The following is a 16,504-nucleotide window of genomic DNA, read 5'->3' on the forward strand; positions in this document are numbered from 1 at the left end:
AAAGGCTGAGCTGAGCAAGAGCACGAAGCCCTTAGTTCAAGTCCCTGTACCATCACAAAATAAACAATTGCTGTAGAAATGGCTTTTAATTAAAACCTTTACTCACTACTTCACAAAAAGAAAGAAAATAATCATTAGTCCCTTGACTCAGAAGACTAGCCTTAACTAGAGAAAAGCAATCTACGTTATCAGATCACCTGCTGGTAAAGCACTAGCACATCCCAACCACAAGGAATCCTTCCACTTCCCTCGCTGAACCAGAAGCTTGTGAGTCAGAACATTTAGCCTGAAGCAGTCCACACAGCTAGACTAACTGTAGAGAAGCAGCAGCGAAAGAGGAAGTGTGAACGCAGCTAGGCCCCCCCTGCATGGAAAATCCGGACGCGCTAAGAAAAGTGGAAAGGTTCTGCTAGAAGACAGCGGCCCATCTCACCACGTGGACTGGTGGACGTTGGACTGTGGCAGGTACTTCTTAACAGCACTGCCTGTTCAAACCAGGAAATGAAGAAAGAAGGGACATTGGGAAAATTCCAGTTCCCCAAAAGCTGGGAAGTTGAGGTGGGAGTTTAGAGGAGAGAGGAGGGCGAGGGAAATGAGACAGAAAAGATAGATGAGGAGACAGGGAAATTAAGAATAACTATAGCAGAACTGTAGCAGAACCGGGAGTGAAAACTGAACACCGGAGCGGCTGCAGTCTTCCTACTGTCTGGGAGATGTTCGGTTCCAAGGCTAGGAGACACAGACGGCAGCTGTCTGGATCTGACTTCTCCTTTGAGCCAGGAAGAGAGTAAAGAGACAAGAGAACACAAAGAGGGGTAAGGAGAAGGGAAGTGTGCTGGACAGGACTAGATGGCACCTCCATGTTTTAGGATAACAACACTCCTAGGTACCCAGAAGCACTGTCTTGTAATCAGGGGGTGTTAGGTGACATGACCATGTGTACTTTCCAGCTCAAAACACCTGAAGCCACAGCTAAGAGCAACTATTTGGGGTCTTTTTCTCCCATTCTTGTCTGGAATGGCAAGAAATGTTCTTTTCTTTTTTTGCCTGGCGGGGGCAGTGCAGCCTAGAAGTGGGGCTTGAACTCGGCCTTGGCACTGTCACTGAGCTCTTGCTTAAGGCACTACCACTTTTTTCTTTTTTTTTTTTTTTTTTTTTGGGGTCCGGTCGTGGGGCCTGAACTCTGGGCCTGGGCGCTGTCCCTCAGCTCTTCAGCTCAAGGCTAGTGCTCTACCACTTGAGCCACAGCGCCACTTGCGGCTTTTTTCTTTTTGCTTATGTGGTGCTGAGGAATCGAACCCAGGGCCTCTGGCTTGCAAGGCAAGCGCTCTACCACTGAGCCACCTTCCCAGCCCCTTCTTTTTTTTTTTTGCTAGTCGTGGGACCTGAACTCTGGGCCTGGACACTGTCCCTGAGTTCTTCAGCTCAAGGCTAGCGCTCTACCACTTGAGCCACAGTGCCACTTCCAGCTTTTTCTTTTTGCTTATGTGGTGCTGAGGAATCGAACCCAGGGCCTCGGGCATGCAAGGCAAGCGCTCTATCACTGAGCCACCTTCTCAGCCCCCACACCCTTCTTCAATCACAGGTTAGACTTGGACAGAAAAAAGTCCTGAGTTAATCTGTCTTGTTCTACAACATGACAAAGTTCTCAAATCAGTAACAAACGTCATATGAAACATTTATTCCCAAAGACCACAACTCTAAATCAACTGGTTCTGAAATACACACACACACACATACCCATGTTCTCTTGCACGAATGTGCCTAGAAAGGAAGGTGGCCAGATTTTGATCAAACAAAGTTCTTAGTCGACTGTTGATACACACCTGTATTCCAAGCACCGGGGGGGTTGCTAAGCAGGAGGATCGAAGTTAGAGGCCACCCTGGGCTATACAGCAAGTTCAAAACCATTTGAACTATGTAATTCAGACCCTATCTCCAAAGAGAAAACAAAAGGTAAAATCTTGGCACAATGAGCCACTGGAGCAGGAAAAGAAGCAATGATGGGCCAGATGGTGTGAAAATCAGCAAGACCAGAGGCTTGCTATATTTGGAATCTATTATGGAGGTTTGTTGAGGACCCATTCTGTGTGGGATGGAGGCAGAGATGAATTAAGAATGGCTAGTAGGGGCTGGAAGGTGGCTGAGTGGTAGAGCGCTTGCCTTGCATGCTCAAGGCCCTGGATTTGATTCCTCAGCGCCACATAAGCAAAAAGAAAAAAAAGCCAAAAGTGGCGCTGTGGCTCAAGTGGTAGAGCGCTAGCCTTGAGCTGAAGAGCTGAGGGACAGCGCCCAGGCCCAGAGTTCAGGCCCCACGACCGGACCAAAAAAAAAAAAAAAGAATGGCTAGTAGATGTTTCACCTAAGCAGAATTGGGAGGGGGGCAGAGACACACTCTCATGAAAATAATAGGTTAAGAAATGGACATCATGGGCTGGGAAAGTGGCTCAGTGGTAGAGTGCTTGCCTTGCATTGGTGAGACCCTGGGTTCAATTACTCAGCACCGCATAAGCAGAAAAAGCCAGAAGTGGTGCTGTGGCTCAAGTGGTAGAGCACTAGCCTTGAGATGAAGCGCTGAGGGACAATGCTCAGGCCCAGAGTTTAGGCCCCACGACCGACCAAAAAAAAGAAAAAAAAGAAATGGACATCAGGCTGGGCACCAATGGCTCATACCTGTAATATTAGCTTCTCAGGAGTCTGAGCACAGTTCAAAGCCAGCCTGGGCAGGAAAGTCTATGAGACTCTTATCTCCAATAAACCACTCAGAAAACCAGAAGTGATACTGTGGCTCAAGTGGTAGAGTGCTAGTCTTGAGCTGAAGAGCTGAGGGACAGCGCCCAGGACCAGAGTTCAAGCTCCATGACCGAAAAAAAAAATTAAAAGGATAAAAAAATAGGTTTCTAATTCAGGACCATGGATTAAAAAATTTGAGGTGCGGGCTGGGAATGTGGCTTCGTGGTAGAGTGCTGGCCTAGCATGCATGAAGCCCTGGGTTCAATTCCTCAATACCACATAAACAGAAAAAGCTAGAAGTAGTGCTGTGGCTCAAGTGGTGGAGTGCCAGCCTTGAGCAAAAGAAGCTCAGGGACAGTGCCCAGGCCCTGAGTTCAACCTCCAGGACTGGTAAAAAAAAAAAAAAAAAAAAAGTTAATAGTTTGTTGACAATATTTAAAGAAGAGCTGGAAATGTGGAGATATATATATATATATATATATATATATATATATATATATATATATACACACACACACACACACATAGAGAGAGAGAGAGAGAGAAAGATAAACATATGTATATGTATCCATATAATCCATATATGTAATCCTAGCTACTCAGGAGGCTGAGATCTGAGGATTGTAGTTCAAAGCCAATCTGGGCAGCAGCCCCCATAGGACTCATCTCCAATTAACCACTCAAAAACCCGAAGTAGGGGCTGGGAAGGTGGCTCAGTGGTAGAGCGCTTGCCTTGCATGCCTGAGGCCCTGGGTTCGATTCCTCAGCACCACATAAGCAAAAAGAAAAAAGCCAGAAGTGGCGCTGTGGCTCAAGTGGTAGAGCACTAGCCTTGAGCTGAAGAGCTGAGGGATAGCACCTAGAGTTCAGGCCCCACGACCGGACCCAAAAAAAAAAAAAAACCCGAAGTAGAGCTGTGGCTCAAAGTGGTAGATCACTAGCCTTAAACAAAAGAGCTTAGGCATGGTGTCCATGCCCTGAGTTCAAATCCCACAACTGAAAAAAAAAACAAAACACAGGTAGAGAAACGAAAGCCCTCAGGCACTGGGATGTTTAGAATTCTAGAAGGAAATGTCAATAAAAGCTAAGAAGGAAAAAGACAGAACACTCTAGTAACTTGCTGGGTCCTTTCCTACTGTGTGATAGCCAGTCATCCCATCTACCCCCTGCCCTTCTACTACATCCATCTATCTGCCACAAACACATCCACATTCTATCAATGAAAAATCTGAGGCCAGCCAAATTTGGTGGTCCACATCTGAGATCCCAAGGCAAGGTTAGTGGAGACCTTTCCTGAGGTGTAGGGGGATGAGGGGGGACGGGGATGGGGGGGAAGAGCTAGGAGTTTGGCTCAAAGTGGTAGAGTGCTTGCATGCATGAGACTCTGAGTTCAATCTCCAATACACAAAACCCAGAACCTAAAGACAGGGCAAAGCACCTTGGCCTAACTCCTGCTATCCTGGCCCAGGTTGAGGCCTAGAACTCCAGAGGTAAATTCTCTCAGTCTTTCAACTGTGGCTACTAGTGCTTCTACTAGGGAAAAGAGAGATGCAGACAGTGACTCACACTTATTATCCTAGCCATTCAGAAAGTAGAGATCTTGAGGATCTTAGTTCAAAGTGAGACCAGGGAGAAAAAGTCTGAGAGAGCCAAGAGCTGATGGTTCACACCTGAAGATCAAAGTTCAAAGCCAGCCAGGGCAAGCCAGTCCATGAGACTCATCTTCAATTAGCCAGACATGGAGCTGTGGCTCAAGCGGTAGAGTGCCAGTGTTGAGTGGGGCGGGGGGGGGGGGGGGGGGGGGGGCGGGGAGGGAAGGTAAGGGACTGTGTCTATGTCCTGAGTTCAAGCCCCAGCCAGGCCATTGAAGGAAGGAAAAAAAAGAAAAAAAAAAAAAACATAACTTGATTTTCTTCACTTGTAGAAAAACACCATGAAGGAGAATGTCCCAGTCAGCATGTGAATCAGGGTGTAAAGTTGTTTGTTTTTATTTTTAAAATGACACTGGCCTAGGGGAACACAATTCCAGTTTTAAACCTAATTATTTTCACTTTAGTTCCATACCTGCCTTCTAAAAATAGTATGTCCCTTACCCAGTTCTGCTTTTACCATAAAACCTTACATTGTAACATAAAAATCCCCAAATGATTAATGAACTGCTGAGAACCCTGACTCGCTGGAGATGATTTTATTAGGAATCATATTTCCAAACATCCATCAGTACTTCAAAATAAGTGAGTACTCATCTAATTTAATTATGGTGACTTCACCAGACAGCAAGACTGCCCACAGAGATGTTTACACAAGCACTTGTCACTCCCTTAAAGGATGTAGCAATACAGAAAAAGGAATCTGTTTCCAAAACTCTCCTTGCCTTTATACTCTGTAACAAGTTAACTCAAGTGTCACTTAAGATTGGTTAGACAACAGAAAGCATCTCAAGCACAGAGCTGGTGGCTCATGCCTGTAATCCTTGTTACTTGGAATGCTGAGATGTGAGGATCATGGTTTGAAGTCAACTCAGGGCAGAAAGTCATAAAACTTTTTTTTTTGGGGGGGAGGGGGGTCTGTTGTAGGGCTTGTCTGTCCCTGAGCTCTTCAGCTCAAGGCCAGCGCTCTACCACTTGAGCCACAGCTCCACTTCTGATTTTCTGGTGGTTCATTGGAGATAAGTCTCATAGACTTTCCTACCCGGGCTGGCTGTGAACCGGGTTCCTCAGATCTCAGTTTAATCATGAGACTTTTTAACTCCAGTTAATTACCCCCCCCAAAAAAAAAGTGAGAAGAAAAGCTGTAGCTCAAGTAGCAGAGCACTAGCCTTGTGGGGGGGGAGGGGATGACTAGAGCGATGAAAGCTCAGGGACAGACAACACTCAGGCCCTGAGTTCAAGCCCCAGGACCAACAAATAAATAAATAAATAGCAACTCAAGTTCAAGGTGTCTCCTCACTGTCCATCCTAAACCCCTTCTGAATCAATCCCCTTGGGTTTCCTTACCCTTCTCTCTTAGGACCTGAGACCAAAGTCAGCCTTCTTTCACCAAGACTTGGAAAAGACACTTCAGGATTCCATCCAGCACGAGAGAAAGAGGAGGGGGGGGGGACAGGGAGAGAGACAGAGAGACAGAGAGAAGGGGAGGAGACACGCTTTTATGGGGGGCGTTGTGTTTAAGCAACTGAGGTTAGCAGCAGCAACCAGCAGAGATAGCTCGGCAGGAATAAAAGGGGTTTCCCCCCTCTACACACACACACACACACACACACACACACACACACACACACTTGCACCCAGACCACACTGCCCATGGCTTCCACCCACCCCCACCCCATCCGGGACCCACCCACCCACGAACGAATGAATGAATGAATGAATGCACCGGTGCATTGGAAACCTAGGCCCCGGCGCCGCCCCCTACCCCACCCCCGGGTGCGGAATTCCCTACAACACACATTTCCGTATAAATGTAAAAAAAAAAAACCCAAAAACAAAAAGAAGGAAGCACCTGACAGGGAGTCGCGGGGTGTGTGGGGGGGGGAAGGAACCCCCGAGGTGTCGGAGGGGGGGAGGGGGACGGTGGGACCCCCCCCCCCCCACCGAGGTGTCGGCGGTGTGACCCGGCCCGGGGCAAAGGCCGCCCCGCCCCACCCGCGAGGCGCCCCGGCGGCGGGCTGCCCGGAGCCTCGGAGGCCTTGGGGCGCCGCTGATCTCGGGGAGCCCCAGGCGGCGCCCACACACACACACACACCTTTCCACACACATAAGCTGACAGGAAATTGGGGTGCAAGCCTCTCCACACACACCCCCCACACACACACACACAAGCGTTCCAGTCAAGACTCTCCGACTGCGCCGCCGCCGCCGCCGCCGCATCCGGGTCCCGCGCAGCCGCCGCCGCCGCCGCCGCCGCACTCACCTGCCCTGCGCCGCGGCTGCTGCTGCTGCTCCGCCGCCGCCGGTTCCTGACGCGCCGTCAGCACCCCGCGCCGCCGCCAGCGCCCGGCTCCCGCGCCCCCATCCTCCTCGCCTCTCTCCGTCACCCCCTGTCTGTCCGCACCGCGCACTACACCCTCCTCCCGCCGCTGCCGCGCACCGCCATGGCCCCGCGCTCCCTCCGCCACAGCCGCCGCCGCTGCCAAACACCGACCGCCGGCTCGTGTGCGCGCGCGCGCGCCGCCGCCGCCGCCCGCGCCGTGCGCGCGCGCCCCCAAACCCCGCCCTCCCCTGCGCGGACACGCCCATCGCTCCGCCCACTCGCGTGAGAGCCAATCGCTGGCCTCCGCGGCTGCACCAGCTGACCGCCGCGCCGTGCCGCGCCGCGCCGCAGAGCCCGGCGGCTCCGTCTCTCCACCCGGCTGGTCCGCCATCAGGTTCGGGGCGGGGAGTGGGGGGGGGTTGTTTGCGGCGAATGGAATTCCCCAAGCGAGCGGGGGGTTGTTGTTTTTTTAGGACAGTACCCCCAAGCACCTGTCCTGGGTCTTGGGAGCCTCTGCGCCCTCCCTCTCCCACTTCCTGGGTACACTCCTCCTCTCCCCGTCCCCACCACCGCTCCCCACTTCATTGCTCCCCAGATTCTTCCCCTGGGTTTGGATGGAGGTGCGGGGCCAGAGCTAGCCACGGCGTGACTGCGCGGTGGACGATCCCTTCGGAGGACACGTCAAAGACTTTAGAGCCCAAGATTTTTTGTCCCCCTCTTTGGTCAACCTGGGCTGGGGGGGGGGGTGGAATTGAACCTAGGACCTTGCGCAGGCGCTCTGCACCCCCCCCCCCCCGCAAGCCAGCCTCCCCCCCCCTCCCCAGGACTCCCTCCCAGGTTTAAGATACAGACACCTGGAGCAATTGTCTGCAGGGAGCCTTACCTGTGGCCCAACCCACCCACCCCCTTTTTGTCTACCTTATCTTCCTGTGGTCTTACATCAGCAGCAGCAGCAGCAGCAGGGAAATTTCACAGTCCTGCCTTTACTGAGAAGCTTAGATGTAACGACTTTGCTTGCAAAACGAGCATTGTGGGGCTAGGGGCAGGGTGAGAGCTCAGGGGTAGAGTGCTTGCCTCGAATGCGTGAAGGCTGGGGTTAGATCCTTTTTTAAAAAAATACAATGTTTGTCTGAATATTTACCTATTGTAAAGCTCCTGTAGGGTACCCTCTGCCCCTAGAATACCTCCATGTGGACACAGAATCTATAAGTAAAGCCTAGTAGAAAGCAAAGGTGTTGCGTTCAAGCCCCACTGAGAATGTATATATATAGAGAGAGAGAATAAATAGAAAATTAAGCCGGGCGCTGGTGGCTCACGCCTGTAATCCTAGCTACTCAGGAGGCTGAGATCTGAGGATCGCGGTTCAAAGCCAGCCCGGGCAGGAGAGACCGTGAGACTCCTATCTCCAATAAACCACCAGAAAACCGGAAGTGGCGCTGTGGCTCAAGTGGTAGAGCGCTCGCCTTGAGCTGAAGAGCTGAGGGACAGCGCCCAGGCCCAGAGTTCAAGCCCCACGACCGACAAAAAAAAGAAAAAAAGAAAATTAAAAATTTAAATAGTATTTAAAATAAAAAAAAACACCAAATGTGGCCAGGCACCCAAGGATTACGTAATCAGGAAGCTAAAATATGAGGATCAGGGTTCAAAGCCAAGTGTTAAGAGTGTCAGCCTTGAGTGGAAAAAAAGTTAAAAGAGGGCTGGGAAGGTGGCTTAGTGGTAGAGTGCTTGCCTATCATGCATGAAGCCTTGGGTTCAATTCCTCAGTACCACATACACAGAAAAAGCCAGAAGTAGTGCTGTGGCTCAAGTGGTAGAGTGCCAGCCTTGAGCAAAAGAAGCTCGGGGACAGCGCCCAGGCCCAGTGTTCAAACCCCAGGACTGGCCCAAAAAAAAAAAGGAAGAAAGAAAGAAAAAAAGCTAAGAGACAGTACCCATATCCTCAGTATTCCTCACTGGCACTCCAAAACCAAGTGCCTCAGTCCTAGCCACTCAGGCTGAGGCTTTGGGCTGGATAATGGAGACATGGATGAACAAAACAATTCCATCTCTGCAGCTTAGGGTGCACAGGAAGAAACAAGTCATTAATGAAGTCATCCCACGATTAACTGCAAATTACCACTAAGTGTCATAAGTGTGTGGGGGGGGAGGGAGAATGACTGATAATTGTGAAAGCAAATGATAATAAGGAAATTAACCTAGAAGGGAAGCAAAGGGTCCCCTAAGGAAGGAACAAATAGCTTCCGGTTTGAAGAAGAGCCAACTGTAACCAGGGAGGAACCTCTCCCAATCAGAAAGAACAGTGGAGATAAGAGTAGGAAGGAATACGGTCATTTAAGAGATTTTTAAAAGGAAGGGAAAAAAAAGATCAGGATAAAGGCTGGAGATGTTATTATTTATTTATTCATTTGCCAGTTCTGGGACTTGAACTCAAGGCCTGGGCACTGTTCCTGAGCACTGTTTCTGAGCTGCTTTTGCTCAAGGCTGGCACTCTACCAGGAGAGCCACAGCACTACTTCTGGCATTTTCCGTGTATGTGGTACTGAGGAATCCATCCCAGAGCTTCATGCATGCTAGCCAAACAACCTACCACCAAACCACATTACCAGATGTTCTTTAGTATAAATCACTTGCTTAGAATGTACAACACCCTAGATTCAACCTTAGTACTAATTTTTAAAAAGCTCAATGGCAGCATTTGAGAGTTGCAGCATTGTTAGGTGCCAGTGGCTCACACCTGTCATCCTAGCTACTCAGGAGGCTGAGATCTGAGGATCATGGTTCAAAGCCTGCCGGGGCAGGAAAATCCGTGAGACTCTTATCTCCAATGAACTACCAGAAAAACACAAGTGGCGCTGTGGCTTAAGTGGTAGAGTGTTTACCTTGAGCTGAAGAGCTGAGGGACAGCACCCAGGCCCAGAATGCAAACCCCACTACTGACCAAAAAAAGCTAAGGGGCAGTGCTTAGGCCCTGAGTTCCAGCTCCAGTACCAGCACCAAAAAAAGAAGAAGAAAAAAAAAAAAAAAGCCACACATGAAGGAGAGCTGTGCCAGGAAAGGCAGCAGGCTATACAGGAACTAGAAATAATCTTCCCCATTGTTAAGTAGAAATTGCAGAAGGCCATTGTTTTGGACTAAGCTCCTGCTCAGACTAGGCTAAAAATCAAATCGAGGTCACTCCCTGTACAGATCCTTGCTACCCAGCTCACAGTAAACTGATTATCCCACCTGCAGAGAAATCAGCACTATGGAGATGAGGGCCAAATTTCCTTAATTTCCACAGCCCTGATCCTGAAGTTTCCTAGGCTTTAATCTTTTTACAGAAATGATAACCTAAGATGAACTAATCAGTTACTTTTCCATTGTTCTGTCTCCACCTTATAAAGAAAATATATTTGAGGGCTGGGAAGGTGGCTCAGTGGTAGAGCTCTTGCCTTGCATGCCTGAGGCCCTGGGTTCGATTCCTCAGCACCACATAAGAAAAAAGAAAAAAGCCGGAAGTGGCACTATGGCTCAAGTGGTAGAGCGCTAGCCTTGAGCTGAAGAGCTGAGGGACAGTACCCAGGCCCAAAGTTCAGGCCCCACGACCGGACCAAAAAAAAAAAAAAGAGTTGGACAACCAAAGACGAAGGTGGTGATGATGATGATGATGATGATGATATGTAGTGAAAAAGTTGGCCACAGAGATTCCTCCCTGAAATCTCAGTTACTCAGGAGGCCAAAGCCAGAAAATCAATTAAACTCCAAGAGTTCAAAGCCACCCAAAAAAAAAAAAAAAAATGTCTGGTGTGATAGTGCAGGCCTGTCATTCTGCCATTCATGAAGCAGTGGCACCAATATGTACAAGTCAAAGGTCAGGAGATGGGTGCTGGAGGCTCACACCTGTAATCCTAGCTAGATACTTAGAAGGCCAAGATCTGAGGATCAAGGTTTGAGGCCAAGAAAGTCCAGAAGACTTTTACCTCCAGTTAACTTGTGTGAAAACCTAGAAGTGGAGGTGTGGCTCAAGTGGTAGAGGGTCAGCCTTGAGCCCAAAAGCTAAGGGACAGTGCTCTAATAGTGGCACCAAAAAATTAAAAAAATTTGGGGGGAGGTAACTAGGGATCAAACCCGGAGCATTGCACCTGGATTTCAAGCACTTAAACCCGGGGTCTTGCTGCATAAATCTTCAGCAAATACATAGTCCTCTCCTTCACATGCAACCACCACGTAGCACGGTGCTGAAACAGGAAATCAGATGCCATCTCTTTGGGGCCAGTACCCCTGTGCCTACCACACCACTCAGTCCCCCCACCTCCCTCCATGATGATAGCCTGTTCACTGCTTTCTGAGAAGATGCCACTCAAGGCCTAAGGCATGGCGTTCATGGCAGCAAGATTTAAAAACAAACCAAAAATGATCGTCAGTGTTGAACCCCATTAGGTCATCTGTTATTTTAAAAAGGAGAAGAAGGTCGGGGAAGAACAGGGAAAACACACCTGACGGTTCATAGGATTAAATGGCCTGGAGGATGTAACACAGGCCAAGCAAAGCACAGAAATCCAGAGCTCTCCCTATAACAGCATCCGGAAATTGTGCCTGCACTTCCCCTCGGGTTCATTCAATGAGCTTTGCAGGTGTTATTTTCCAAAGATGCACATCTGGGGAGGACTTGGAAGTGGAATCATCATCATCATCATCATCATCATCATCAACAACAACTTCCTCCTCCTCCTGTGCCCCTCCTCCTCCTCTTCCTTCTCCTCCTCCTCCTCCCTTCTCCTCCTCCTCCTCCTTTTATTTGCTCTTCCACCCTCTACTTCCTCCCCTCTCCTCCTTTTCATTTTCCTCTTCCTCCTCTTCCTCCTTTAACAGAGCCTTTCTATGTAGCTCCAAGCTGGTCTTGAATTTCTGCCTCTCTGCCTCCATAGTGCAGAGATTACAGGTATGAGGAGCCAGCCGCCTTCCTACTCCCACCTTTTACCACAGTTCCAGACAGACAAAGCTGAATGCAGCTTTCCTTAAACGATTTTCTTGCCACCTCCCCCCCCCTCCCCGCCCCCTCCTTGAGAGATGCATTTTGCACTGTAGCTCAGGACTTAGAAGGATTTGCCCTGGTAATTCTGTCTGCTGAAATGTAAATTTAGTGATCAAGTGCTTCCTATGAGTGCTACTCACTGTGCCTAATCGGTTTTTATTTTATATTGTTATTTCCTGTGTTTAAAAACTCTCTTCAGGGAGCTGGGAAAGTGGCTCAATGGTAGAGTGCTTGCCTTGCATGCATGAGGCCATGGGTTTGATTCCTCAGTACCACATAAACAGAAAAAGCTAGAAGTGGTGCTGTGGCTCAAGAGGTAGATTGCTTGCCATGAGCTGAAGAGCTGAGGGACAGCGCCCAGGCCCTGAGTTCAAGCCCCACAACCGACCAAAAAAAAAAAAAAAAAAAGCCAGAAGTGGAGGTGTGGCTCAAGGGGTAGGCCTGAGCCTGGAGAATACAAAGCTAAGCAAGAGTGTGAGGTCTTGAGTTCAAGTCCCAGGACCAGCACAATTAATACATAAATAACAACAATGAGTCCTCTTACCATCACTCTGCAAAAGAGGATGTAAAACCCCAGTATTCAGGAAAGCTAAGCAAAACACAACAAAATGATAAAGATCTACTACAGAGCTTTCTCAGCTTTATGGTCCTGCTGGAAATGAGGAAGTGACCCAAGTCTCTCTGTTGGGAGCCTTAGGACAGGTAACTTTTTCTCACCTCTGCTCACCTAGCCTCTAGGCTCCAGGCTGAGGTGAGGCTCAGGGAAAGAATGTGGCAACCAGAGGGCAGTAGCTGGGAGGAGATGGCAAAATCTAGGCTCTAGTATAAGCATCCAGGCTGGTGATCAGGAGCCAAAGTGGATTTGGAGAGACCAAGTGGGTGTTAGAGGTTTGGTTGTGGTAACTTCCGAGGGTGCCATCTGGCTAGCTGGCCTGGAGAAGGAACAAAAAGACTCACACCAGAGTAAAGACTCAAATCATGGCCAGGCACCAGTGGCTCACACCTGTCATCCCAGCTACCCAGGAGGCTGAGATCTGAGGATTGCAGTTCAAAGCCAGCCCAGGCAGGAAAGTCTGTGAGACTCTTATCTCCAATGAACCACCAGAAAACTGGAAGTGGTGCTGTGGCTCAAGTGGTAGAGCACTGGCCTTGAGGCTGAAGAGTTAAGGGACAGGGCCCAGGCCCAGAGTTCAAGCCCCACGACCAACAAAAAATAAAATTTAAAAAAATTTAGGAAAGAGCCGGGCGCTGGTGGCTCACGCCTGTAATCCTAGCTACTCAGGAGGCTGAGATCTGAGGATCGCGGTTCAAAGCCAGCCCGGGCAGGAGAGACCGTGAGACTCCTATCTCCAATAAACCACCAGAAAACCGGAAGTGGTGCTGTAGCTCAAGTGGTAGAGCGCTCGCCTTGAGCTGAAGAGCTGAGGGACAGCGCCCAGGCCCAAAATTTAAGAAAGAAAGAAAGAGTGCTGGGAAGGTGGCTCAGTGGTAGAGCGCTTGCCTTGCATGCCTGAGGCCCTGAGTTCGATTCCTCAGCACCACATAAGCACAAAGAAAAAAGCCGGAAGTGGCGCTGTGGCTCAAGTGGTAGAGCGCTAGCCTTGAGCTGAAGAGCTGAGGGACAGCGCCCAGGCCCAGAGTTCAGGCCCCACCACCGGACCCAAAAAAAAAAAGAAAGAAAGAAAAGAAAGAAAGGAAGGAAGAAAGGAAGAAAGAAAGAAAGAACAATCAGCTGGGTATCCATGCCTAACCTGTTACCCTAAATACCCAGGAGGCTGAGATCTGAGGACCCACAGTTGGAAGCCAGCCTGGGCAGGAAAGTCCACGAGACTCTTAAACACCAATAAACTACCCCCCCCCCGGCAAAAAAAAAAAAAAAGCCAGAAGTGAAGCTGTGGCTCAAATGGTAGAGCACCAACCTTGAGCACAAAAGCTCAGAGATTGTGCTCAGGCCCGGAGTTCAAGCCCCAGGATCAGCACAAATTAATTACTTAGTGAATTAAACAGAGAGAGAGACAGAGAGACAGACAGAGACAGAGAGAGGAGACAGATGGAGAGGAGGGAGGGAGAGAGAGACAGACAGACAGACAGAGAGCGCACGCGAGCACAATCCCCTGGATGCAGTGTAGGGAGTTCACTGTGAGGTCTTTGGACCCAGTCTCCATTACTCCTGAGTAAGTAGGCTGCTCTGAGCTCTAAGCTTCTGTTTTGGGAGTTGGAGGTGTAGGTCTGATGATTGTGGAAAGGGGAAATTTGTGTGTGTGTGTGTTGGGGGGTGGATAGTATTTCTCCCACGGTTCTCTGCCACGTCTGTCACTGGACGCTCATTGTCTGGGCTACCCCCACCCCCAAACCCTGAGTGTCCCAGGGGAACAAACTCCCCATCTCATTCACCTCATCTGTCTCACAATGCTGCCCAGCGTGGGGCCTGACACTTGGAAGTGTCTCAAAGCCTTATTCGTTGAATGAATGAACAAATGAATGCTTCTCCCCCACTTCATTCCCCCCCCCCAAAAAAAAAATCCTGCTCTCAACTCTAGATGGGATTTACAAAGACAAAGAGCTGCTCACAGGTCCGGATGCTCCTTTTCCACACTCTTTTTCATTTCTTCTTCTTCTTCTTCTTCTTCTTCTTCTTCTTCTTCTTCTTCTTCTTCTTCTTCTTCTTCTTCTTCTTCCTTCTTCCTTCTTCCTTCTTCCTTCTTCTCCTTCTCCTTCTCCTTCTCCTTCTCCTTCTTCCTTCTTCCTTCTTCCTCCTTCTTCTTCTTCTTCTTCTTCTTCTTCTTCTTCTTCTTCTTCTTCTTCTTCTTCTTCTTTCTTCTTTCTTCTTTCTTCTTTCTTCTTTCGTCTGTCGTGGGGATTGAATTCTGGGCCTGAACTCTGTCCCTGAGCTCTTCAGCTCAAGGCGAGCACTCTACCACTTGAGCCACAGTACCACTTCTGGCTCTTTCTGTTTTTATGGTACTGAGGAATGAAACCCAGGGCCTCATGCATGCAAGGCAAGCACTCTACCACTGAGCCAACTTCCCAGCCCTGGCTTTGAATTTTTGATCCTCAGATCTCAGCCTCCTGAGTGGCTAGGATTACAGGCATGAGCCACGGGTATCTGGCCCCCAGACTCTTATATATGCCTCTAAGTGTGTGTGTGTGGGCGGGGGGGTCCTGGGGCTTGAACTCAGGGCCTGGATGCTGTCCCTGAGCTTTTTTTGCTCAAGGCTAGCACTCTACCACTTGAGCCACAGCGCCACTTTGACTATTTGGTGGTGAGTCTCACAAACTTTCCTGTGTGGGCTTAGCTTTGGACCATGATCCTCAGATCTGGGTCTCCTGAGTAGCTAGGATCACTGGCATTGTGAGCCACCAGAGCCTGGGCTTCATTTTTTCCTTTTGCAGGTGGAATGACAAAGAGTGAGGTGGGTGGGGTAGAACTGGTTGGAAATGAGATCTCTAGGGAACGAGGCCCAACCAGGAAGGGAGTTCTGAGATATCTCAGGTCCTTAATCCAATTCTCCTTCTGGCTTTAACAATGAAAGGAAAGAGGAAGTTGAAATAAATAAATAAACTCCTGTAATTGAGTTAGAAAGGATAAGTAATTACCAGGACCTTGAAGCCTGAGAGAGAGAGCAGGTCCCAGATGGGAGGATTATAGAAATCAGTGGAGGATAAAGTGTTGGGAAATTAGTTCCCAATATTTGAAGAGCTCCGTGCTGAAAGGAAGACTGGGCAGTGAAGAACTTGGTGGTGGGAGTCAGCACGGTGCTGGGGCATGGGTCTAGAGATGAGGGGAGGAAATTAACAGCCTGCCTGGAGTTTTACAGCCAGTGCAGTGGCCTGATAACTCCTGAATATCTGGGTATCGGCGCCTGGGGGGACTGGTGAGTCAGAGCCACAGCATCCAGGTTTGCCACGGCCAAGCAAGTGCCAAACACCTCTCCCTGAGAGGCTCCCTGGTAATTCCTAATCCTGCCTGGGAAGCAGGGACCTTCGGTGGGAGTGGAGAGGAGGGAGCTTTTCCACTCAAGGCTGGCGCTCTACCACTAGAGCCACACCTCCACGTGAAGCCTTTTGCTGGTTAACTGGAGATAAGAGTCTCCCAAACTTTCCTGCCCAGGCTGGCTTCAAATCTGGATCCTCAGATCTCAGCTTCCTGAGTAGCTAGGGTGACAGGCCCGAGCCACTAGAGCCCTGAAGGGAACTTGGAAACCCAAGATCTTTATTTTCTGGTTGTTTGTTTGTTTGTTTGGCGACCGGGTGTGGCTGGCAGTGTAGAATGGGCCCAGATGCCTCTGTGGGTAACAATGAGGAAGTATGGAGATGGGCTGCTTTCAGGAAGGTATGCTGCGTCACCTCTGCCAGATATTTATGGTATGGCTGTTGAAAGGATGACAGGAGTCAGCAGCTTGTGTCATTTTACTCACATGCAAGATTACACGGAGCCAGACATTAGCCAGAATAGAAATTGTTAGTTGGACTGGGTGTGGTGATACATACCTATAATCCCTGCACTTGGAGATAGAGACTCTTTGAAGTCAAGCAGAAGAAAGGGAAGGAAGGAAGGAAGGAAGCTTAGTAGTGGAATGCTCAGCTAGCGTGCGTGAAGTCCCAGGTTCGATTCCTCAGTACCACATCAACAGAAAAAGCCAGAAGTGGTGCTGTGGCTCAAGTGGTAGAGTACCAGCCTTGAGCAAAAGAAGCCTAGGGACAGTGCCTGAGTTCAAGCCCCAGGACTGACTGGCAAAAAAAAAAAAAAATCCTTTTTATATATTATTAGAAAAGTTCTGCAGG

At 49.3% G+C, this 16,504-nt stretch overlaps 1 protein-coding gene across 2 annotated transcripts in view; it reads right to left on the reverse strand.

Moving 5' to 3' along the window:
- Window positions 1-6,819, reverse strand: part of Pik3cb (phosphatidylinositol-4,5-bisphosphate 3-kinase catalytic subunit beta) — a 73,885-nt gene extending 67,066 nt beyond the window's left edge. Inside the window, exon 1 of one of the 2 annotated variants that reach the window (XM_070005491.1) lies at window positions 6,646-6,819. The gene's annotated coding sequence lies outside the window, so the exon portion shown is untranslated. The remainder of the gene's footprint in view (window positions 1-6,645) is intronic. The other variant, XM_070005490.1, reaches the window with a different exon arrangement.
- Window positions 6,820-16,504: the final 9,685 nt, after the last annotated feature.

This window comes from Dipodomys merriami, unplaced genomic scaffold (genome assembly GCF_024711535.1).
Source record: "Dipodomys merriami isolate MVZ:Mamm:240054 unplaced genomic scaffold, mDipMer1.0.p SCAF_68, whole genome shotgun sequence".
NCBI classification, from domain to species: Eukaryota; Metazoa; Chordata; class Mammalia; order Rodentia; family Heteromyidae; genus Dipodomys; species Dipodomys merriami.